General features: G+C 42.9%; 1 protein-coding gene and 1 long non-coding RNA gene across 2 annotated transcripts in view; one reads left to right on the top strand and one right to left on the bottom strand.

Moving 5' to 3' along the window:
- Positions 1-8,891, top strand: part of LOC117958237 — an 859,617-nt gene that overhangs the window by 270,272 nt on the left and 580,454 nt on the right. The gene's annotated exons all lie outside the window — the stretch shown is intronic.
- On the bottom strand, positions 3,965-5,924 carry LOC117958302. The gene is made up of 3 exons (XR_004659675.1): positions 5,815-5,924; positions 5,744-5,746; positions 3,965-3,980 (listed from the first exon to the last, which is right to left on the bottom strand). It is a non-coding gene; the product is annotated as an uncharacterized LOC117958302 (long non-coding RNA).

Below are 8,891 nucleotides of genomic sequence, written 5' to 3'. Positions count from 1 at the left end.
ACGGAACAGGACAGGAACGGGACAGGAACGGGACAGGAACGGGACAGGAACGGGACAGGAACGGGGACAGGAACGGGGACAGGGACAGGAACGGGACAGGAACGGGACAGGAACGGGGACACGACAATGTGGACGCGACCAAAAGGATCTGACAAGAGAAGAACAAACATTATATACACAAGGTAACGAGGTAACGAGGTAACAAGGTAACGAGGTAACGAGGTAACGAGAGACAGGTGACCAGAGAGCAGGGAATCAGGTGGAAAACATCAGGTAATCACAAGAGCGGGAAGACACAAGAAGTACAACTAGAAGCGAGACGAGACAAAAACCAGACTTCAAAATAAAACAAGAAACAGAAAAAGCAGACACTCAGGGGAACACGAGACAGCACGAGACCGAGGAGAAGGGACACATACACAAGACAGGGCCTAAAGACAGAAGAAGAGGAATCCAACACAAAACCCCAAACCACGACCCTTTAGGTTTTTTATAGTTGACACGGTTTCCTCTTAAGTTATTTTGTTTGATCACTCTGTGCAAATTGTTCTGTTTTTGTGTGTTTGATTACGATTGGGGAATCTGAACGTTGGGAGTAACTGCAAGGGTGATGAAGAAGTAACGCTTAATGTAAGAGCAGCAACATCCCAACAGCATGCACAACATACTGTGTAACTCTCTTAACTGTCCCCCTATATCACAACTCCCTTTTCATATACGGTTCCAATTGCATTACACACATGCACAAAACAGACACATAGACACACACACACACACACACACACACGCACAAACACACACACACACACGCACAAAGACGCACACAAACATACATACACGCATGCACAAACACATGCACACACACACACGCACAAACACGCACACAAACATACATACACGCACGCACGCACAAACACATGCACACACACACACATGAACACACACACACACAAAGACACACACAAACACACACAAAAACATGCACACAAACACAAACACACACAGACACACACAATAGGGTTCCTTATGGATAAAACTGTCTGACTACATCTGAATACATGTGTCATTATGTGATAGATTGCAATATTACATAATAACAATAACAATAATAAAACAACTTCCTATTGACATTCCTTAATCATCTGTAAATCTGTGTAAACATGAAGTATATATTACCCATCTGTATATATAGGTATATAGTAGGTGTTTAGCATACTTATTACATTAAGTAATATTTTAGTCTCAGCCTTAGAGCCATGAACATAAAATAGTAATATAGTTTTTATCACATTTAAAAAAAAGAGCTCCCAGATGCAGGCATCTCCCAATCTCAGTTATATTACAACATACTTCCTGCTGTGTGTGTGTGTGTGTGTGTGTGTGTGTGTGTGTGTCAGCAGCCGTTTACTTTAACTTCCTCCTGTGTTGTGACGCAGATATGTTTCCTCCAGGTTAAACCTTTGGTAAGTGACACTTTTCAGCTAATTTCTGATCTGTTAAGTTTCATCAAACTGTGACGATGTGTTTGTGTAGAAGAGTTCAGCTCGGATGTAACAGTTAGCCGTTAGCCACCGTGTTCGGGATCAGCTGCTTCCAATAACGGGAGATAACCACGCTAAACATTATGGCGCTTACTCAATATCAATATTTAACAAAAAATGTAGCTCTGCTGACGAAGTCAGACCGGACTGAAGGCGATCTGTTAGTGTGAAGACAATCCAGAACTCATTCAACGTTACTGAAACTCACTTATTATTTATCTTCTGAACACTCAGGAATAAATCTGGGGTCTCCAATGATCATCCTGTACTGCAGTAAAAGTACCAAAACACACAGTCAACGTACTGTGTTAGTACAAGTTACTGTGTTAGTGCTATTACCACCCCCCCCCTCCCCCTTTAATTTATAATACCAATCCAAACAGATGTAAGTCTTTGTTTAGTTTCACAACAGATTCACAACAGTAACATTAAGAAAAATGCTGTAGAATAAAGTTTATTATTATTCAAACAGATGCACCGATTAACAGCAGACACATGTTACTAGCAGTAGTAGTAGTAGTAGTAGTAGTAGTAGTAGTTTTTATCCAAGTTTTTAAAACGATCTCCCAGATATAGAAAGGCATGTCACAAACCGTTAGAGTACACCTTCCTCTTTTCCCCCTACTTCCTTGTGTGTGTGTGTGTGTGTGTGTGTGTGTGTGTGTGTGTGTGTGTGTGTGTGTGTGTGTGTGTGTGTCTGTGTGTGTGACAGAAGTAGGTTTTGTTCTCGATACTTTGGTGCTATTAGGGAAACATTTGATACATAAATGTAGGAATGGTAAGCATGGTTCCAAATTAGCACCATCTACCAGCCAAATAATGGTCAAATATGTAAGCGGCTGGTAGATTTGCTTCACTCACCAACCAAAAAAACATATTAATCTACTCAGTGGCTCGTAAAATTTGAACATTCACTAGCTATTTGGCTGGTGGAAGAAAAAGTTAATTTTGAGTGTAAGACCAAACGCTCCCTGATCCATTCAAAGAATGAGTTAACTTTTAAAGGGGTGTTCTCAGCATTTTGGGGCTACAGAGGTGTGTTTGACAAACGTCTAAAGAGATAGACGAGTAGTTGTAGTAGTAGTAGTAAAAGAGTGGAACTACAGTAGCAGGTGATGCATTCACCTGACAATGATGTCACAGAGACAAGAGCCAATGAGAAATGATGCTGTTCCTCTGCAGACGAAAGGCTGAGGTCAGCATGATGCCTGTTGCAGTTTCTCCGTCTTTCGTCTTTGTTATAAGATATATTCGATGTACTATATTCAACTGCTTGGCTGTGTAGCAATATAGGGGTGATTGTCACACTCTGTTCTCATAAAAGCTTATGCAGCATTTCACAGGATGTTCTTTTTGTTGAAACATGTATCTCACGTTCTTTTATTGAAACATGTATCTCACTAAAGCACAAGGACGAAGGCCCAAACGGTTAGGACTGACACCACACACACTCACACACACTATTCTGTTTGTATCAGTCCGGTTAGGACTGACACCACACACACTCACACACACTATTCTGTTTGTATCAGTCCGGTTAGGACTGATACCACACACACACACACACACTCACACACTATTCTGTTTGTATCAACCTATAAATAAAGGAACAAGGAACTGTCTCGGCGCGATGCTCTTGGCTGTTTCAGCCGAGCAGGTTGCCCTTTGTACAAAGTAGCTTGGTGTCCCGTGTCATCTCTTGAGCCATCTTGAACGTGAAGAGAGAAATCTCTTCACAGTTTTCTTACTTTAACTTTTTAACAGTCTTTTTGTTTCTTACGTGTGTGATTCTTGGACTCTAAGTGTGTAAATACCGTACATATCCACACTCCTCACATTTCTTTATTTATATTTCTACTTGATTATTCGTACTATTTGTGCAACTGCAACACAGAATTTCCCCTCGGGGATCAATAAAGTATTTCTGATTCTGATTCTGATCCAGATCAGCATGGGTCAGTGTGACAGTAGAATTAATGCAAGATCTTTACTTTTGGTTTATTAATTAGGATTATATAATGATCCATGAATTAATCTTGAATTATTTATGTTTACACTGTCACAACATAATCTACAAAACTGGTCTGTTTTGATGATCTGAGCATTTTTAAACTCCCTCAAGAATCTCTGTCAAGTGATGGTGTTCTGTTTGGTATTTTATGGATCTTTGCAGGGATAAAAGATGGAGTCGCCTCAAGAAGTCGTCTTGGGAATTTTAGAAGATCTGGGAACCGACGACTTTGAAAAATTTAAGTGGTACCTGCAGGGAGTCCTAAAAGACTTCCCAGCAATCCCAAAGAGTAAACTGGAGAATGTGAACAGGGTGAACACGGTGGATGTGATGTTCCAGACCTACAGTATCAACACTATTAAAGTGACCAGAATAGTTTTAGTAAAGATCAATCAAAAGGATCTGGTGCAGAATTTAACAAACATCATCTCAGATCCAGCAGGTAAGACATAATCATCAGGAAAATCCTACAAATCCTACAAAAAGGATCTAACAAAGATCAGACTTGGATATCACAGCCTTTAACAAACATTACCTTTGTTACCAATGTCTCACTCTTATCTAAAACTATCTATAAGTTCTAATGACAACAACTACCAAACAGCCACAAGAGAAACTACATTTAAAGTGTCAGCGATCTGCTGGTTGCACACACTAATGCCACTGGAAGATACTGCTTGGGCAATGTTAATTCCCTCTGTAATTAAGACATTTACCTTCTGGTTTATTTGGACAATGAAGAGTTATTAGATGTATGACGGGGACCCCCAACATATAAGTTGTTTTTTAGGATTACTAAAATCATTTTACAGTAGTTAACATATTCAGGACCTAGTCATCAAATGGGCTGAATATATTCATCGAATAGAGAAATGTGCACCCTCACATTCACCAGTACATACCCTCATTGATTTCATTGTTTCATTCATTCAGAGATTCTTGCTGATTGCCAGCAAAAAGTCAAATCCAACTTACATAAGATGTTCCAGTGTGTGTTCGAGGGCCTTGCTAAAGCAGGACACCCAACCCTTCTGAGTCAGATGTTCACAGAGATCTACCTCATGGAGGGAGGGGCTGCAGAGGTCATCGATGAACATGAGGTCAGACAGATTATAACAGCATCCAGGAAACCAGACAGACCAGAAACAATAATAAGACGAGAAGACATATTTAAAACCCCACCTGGAAGAGATGAACCAATCAGAACCGTGATGACAATGGGAGAGGCTGGCATCGGGAAAACAGTCTTAACACAGAAGTTCACTCTGGACTGGGCTGAAGGCAAAGCCAACCAGGACATCCAGTTCACATTCCCATTCACCTTCAGAGAGCTGAATGTGCTGAAAGAGGAAAAGTTCAGCTTGGTGGAACTTGTTGATTACTTCTTTAGTGAAACCAAAGAAGCAGGAATCTGCAGGTTTGAAGAGGTCGTGTTCATCTTTGACGGTCTGGATGAGTGTCGACTTCCTCTGGACTTCCTCAACACCAAGATCCTGACTGATGTTACAGAGTCCACCTCAGTGGGTGTGCTGCTGACAAACCTCATCAGGGGGAAACTGCTTCCCTCTGCTCGCCTCTGGATAACCACACGACCTGCAGGAGCCAATCAGATCCCTCTTGGGTGTGTTGACATGGTGACAGAGGTCAGAGGGTTTACTGACGCCCAGAAGGAGGAGTACTTCAGGAAGAGATTCAGAGATGAGGAGCAGGCCATCAGAATCATCTCACACATCAAGAGATCACGAAGCCTCCACATCATGTGCCACATCCCAGTCTTCTGCTGGATCACTGCTACAGTTCTGAAGGACGTGTTGAAGACCAGAGAGGGAGGAGAGCTGCCCAAGACCCTGACTGAGATGTACATCCACTTCCTGGTGGTTCAGTCCAAAGTGAAGAACATAAAGTATGATGGAGGAGCTGAGACAGATCCACACTGGAGTCCAGAGAGCAGGAAGATGATTGAGTCTCTGGGAAAACTGGCTTTTGAGCAACTTCAGAAAGGCAACCTGATCTTCTATGAATCAGACCTGACAGAGTGTGGCATCGATATCAGAGCAGCCTCAGTGTACTCAGGAGTGTTCACACAGATCTTTAAAGAGGAGAGAGGACTGTACCAGGACAAGGTGTTCTGCTTTGTCCATCTGAGTGTTCAGGAGTTTCTGGCTGCTCTTCATGTCCATCTGACCTTCACCAACTCTGGAGTCAACCTGCTGGCAGAAGAACAAACATCCTGGTGGACTGAAGTGTTCAGCAACAAATTACCACATTTCTACCAGAGTGCTGTGGACAAGGCCTTACAGAGTCCAAATGGACACCTGGACTTGTTCCTCCGCTTCCACCTGGGTCTTTCACTGCAAACAAATCAGGTTCTCCTACAAGGTCTGATGACAGAGACAGGAAGTAGCTCAAAGACCAATCAGGAAACAGTCGAGTACATCAAGAAGAAGATCAATGAAAATATGTCTGCAGAGAGAAGCATCAATCTGTTCCACTGTCTGAATGAACTGAATGATGGTTCTCTAGTGGAGCAGATCCAACAGTCCCTGAGTTCAGGAAGTCTCTCCACAGATAAACTGTCTCCTGCTCAGTGGTCAGCTCTGGTCTTCATATTACTGACATCAGAAGACGATCTGGACGTGTTTGACCTGAAGAAATACTCTGCTTCAGAGGAGGCTCTTCTGAGGCTGCTGCCAGTGGTCAAAGCCTCCAACAAAGCTCTGTAAGTGCACACACAACTATCCATATTAAGTAGAGTTTTGCATAATTAAGAGAGAAATAAACGTTTGTAATTTTGTATAGTATGCCTGATTCCTCTTCAGGCTGAGTGGCTGTAACCTGTCAGAGAGAAGCTGTGAAGCTCTGTCCTCAGTTCTCAGCTCCCAGTCCTCTAGTCTGAGAGAGCTGGACCTGAGTAACAACAACCTGCAGGATTCAGGGGTGAAGCAGCTGTTGGCTGGACTGAAGAGTCAGCAATGCAGAATGGAAACTCTCAGGTTATTCTACCTTTATTAAAAGAAATGATCACTACCTAAGTTTTTTTTCTTAATGTATCAATTATTAAATGCACTGACTGAATATCCCTTTTAGGTTGAGTGGCTGTAACCTGTCAGAGAGAAGCTGTGAAGCTCTGTTCCCCTTCCTCATCTCCCAGTCCTTTAGTCTGAAAGAGCTGGACCTGAGTAACAACAACCTGCAGGTGTTTGACCTGAAGAGATACTCTGCTTCAGAGGAGGCTCTTCTGAGGCTTTTATCAGTGGTCAAAGCCTTCAACAAAGCTCTGTACGTGCACACACAACCATCCAGATTAAATGGAGTTTATCTTAATTCAGGTAAAACAACCATTATTATTAATTTATTTCTTATTTTTTGCTGATTCCTCTTTAGGCTGAGTGGCTGTAACCTGTCAGAGAGAAGCTGTGAAGCTCTGTCCTCAGTTCTCAGCTCCCAGTCCTCTAGTCTGAGAGAGCTGGACCTGAGTAACAACAACCTGCAGGATTCAGGAGTGGAGCAGCTGTTGGCTGGACTGAAGAGTCCACACTGCAGACTGGAAACTCTCAGGTTAGTGTTCAGTTATTCTGAGATGTTATTTTCTTTGTATGCTCATTATTTTGTGGACTGAACAAACAATGTAACAAACAAATACACCATGCTCACGATGGAACATATATCCCTGCACTACACCTAGAAAATGTCATAATGGGTGGAGACAGGCCTGAAGTCAACAGGCCAGAGGTTTTGTGGTTCTGTTTATAGAAACCACATCTTGTACAATCATGCGATCATACGTGATTTTGCAAGATCTCATGGGTCCTTGTGACTTCAGCTGTCAGTCATTGTTCTGCATCAAATCCAAACCTGGTGGGTATTGAAGGATGGCGGAGTACGGAGCCGATCAACAGCCGTTCCGCAGTTGGTGGAAATCAGGGGTCAGGATCTTGTCAACATTGTAATGTCTTGGTTCACAGTACGTAAACTTGACTCGGATATACAGTTAGGGCCAAATGTATTTGGACAATGACAATTTTTTTTTATTTTGGCTCTGGAGTTCAATTCAATTTTAATTCAACTTTATTTATAGTATCAAATCAGTTCAGTTCATGGCAAAGCAGGGCACTGTGCGGCATTACAAGGCACAGCAGGAAGTGGCAGGGCACAGCAGAGCGTAACAGGATGAACCTGGCATCGCAGAACATGTAACGGGAACATGGCGACAGCTGCTACCATGATTTTAGAGCCTCCATGATCCAAGGAAACATGCTGGGGAAAAAAGAACATAAGGACTCCGGGGAATGACTCCCCAGAGCTAGGTTAGTACGTAGGTTAGTAACTAGGTTAGTAACAAGCATTTCTGGGACATGGATGCACATAAATGGAAAGATAGAAAGATAGAGGAGAGAGGAGCTCAGTGTGTCGAAGAAAGTCCCCAGCTGTCTAAAACTATTACAGCAAAACCAAGAGAGACAGGGTAAAGAGAGGAGCCTGGTCAGGCTAGAACTCTCCCCAACCGAATCGGGCTGTATGCCCTGCCTCCCTCTAGTTTTATTATATTCTTGATTATATGATAGATAAATCTGACAACTATGACTAGAAGCAGGTGGGCCGGGTTAGGCGGACGCTGCGACTCCTCACTCCCTTACACTATTCAATTCTATGCCCTAACTATAAGCTTTGTCAAAAAGGAAAGTCTTAAGCCTACTCTTAAACGGGGAGACGGTGTCTGCCTCCAGAACCCAGACTGGAACCTGGTTCCACAGGAGAGGAGCCTGATAGCTGAACACTCTGGCTCCCGTTCTACTTTTAGAGACTCTAGGAACCACCAGTAACCCTGCATTCTGGGAGCCTAATGCTCTTGTAGGGTTGTAAGGTACTATGAGCTCTTTAAGATGAGATGGTGTCTGACCATGAAGAGCTTTGTAGGTGAGAAGAAGGTTTTTAAATTCTATTCTGGATTTTACAGGAAGCCAATGTAGAGAAGCTTAAACAGGAGAGATGTGGTCCCTTTTCCTGGTTCCTGTCAGAACACGTGCTGCAGCATTCTGGATCAGCTGAAGAGTCCTTATGGACTTTTTCGAGCAGCCTGATAACAAAGAATTGCAGTAATCCAGACTAGAAGTAACAAATGCATTGACTAGTTTTTCTGCATCAGTTTTAGAAAGGATATTCCTGATTTTTGCAATATTACGTAGGTGAAAAAACGTGATCCATGAAATCCTGATCAAAGATAACTCCAAGATTCCTCACAGTGGTGCTGGAGGCCAGGATGATGCTGGAGGCCAGGGTGGTGCTGGAGGCCAGGGTGATGCTGGAGGCCAGGGTGATGCTGGAGGCCAGGGTGGTGC

Source organism: Etheostoma cragini, chromosome 15, assembly GCF_013103735.1.
Source record: "Etheostoma cragini isolate CJK2018 chromosome 15, CSU_Ecrag_1.0, whole genome shotgun sequence".
Lineage (NCBI taxonomy): Eukaryota > Metazoa > Chordata > Actinopteri > Perciformes > Percidae > Etheostoma > Etheostoma cragini.
Note: the sequence above shows the minus strand (reverse complement) of the source record. Positions and strands in the feature narration are given on the sequence as shown.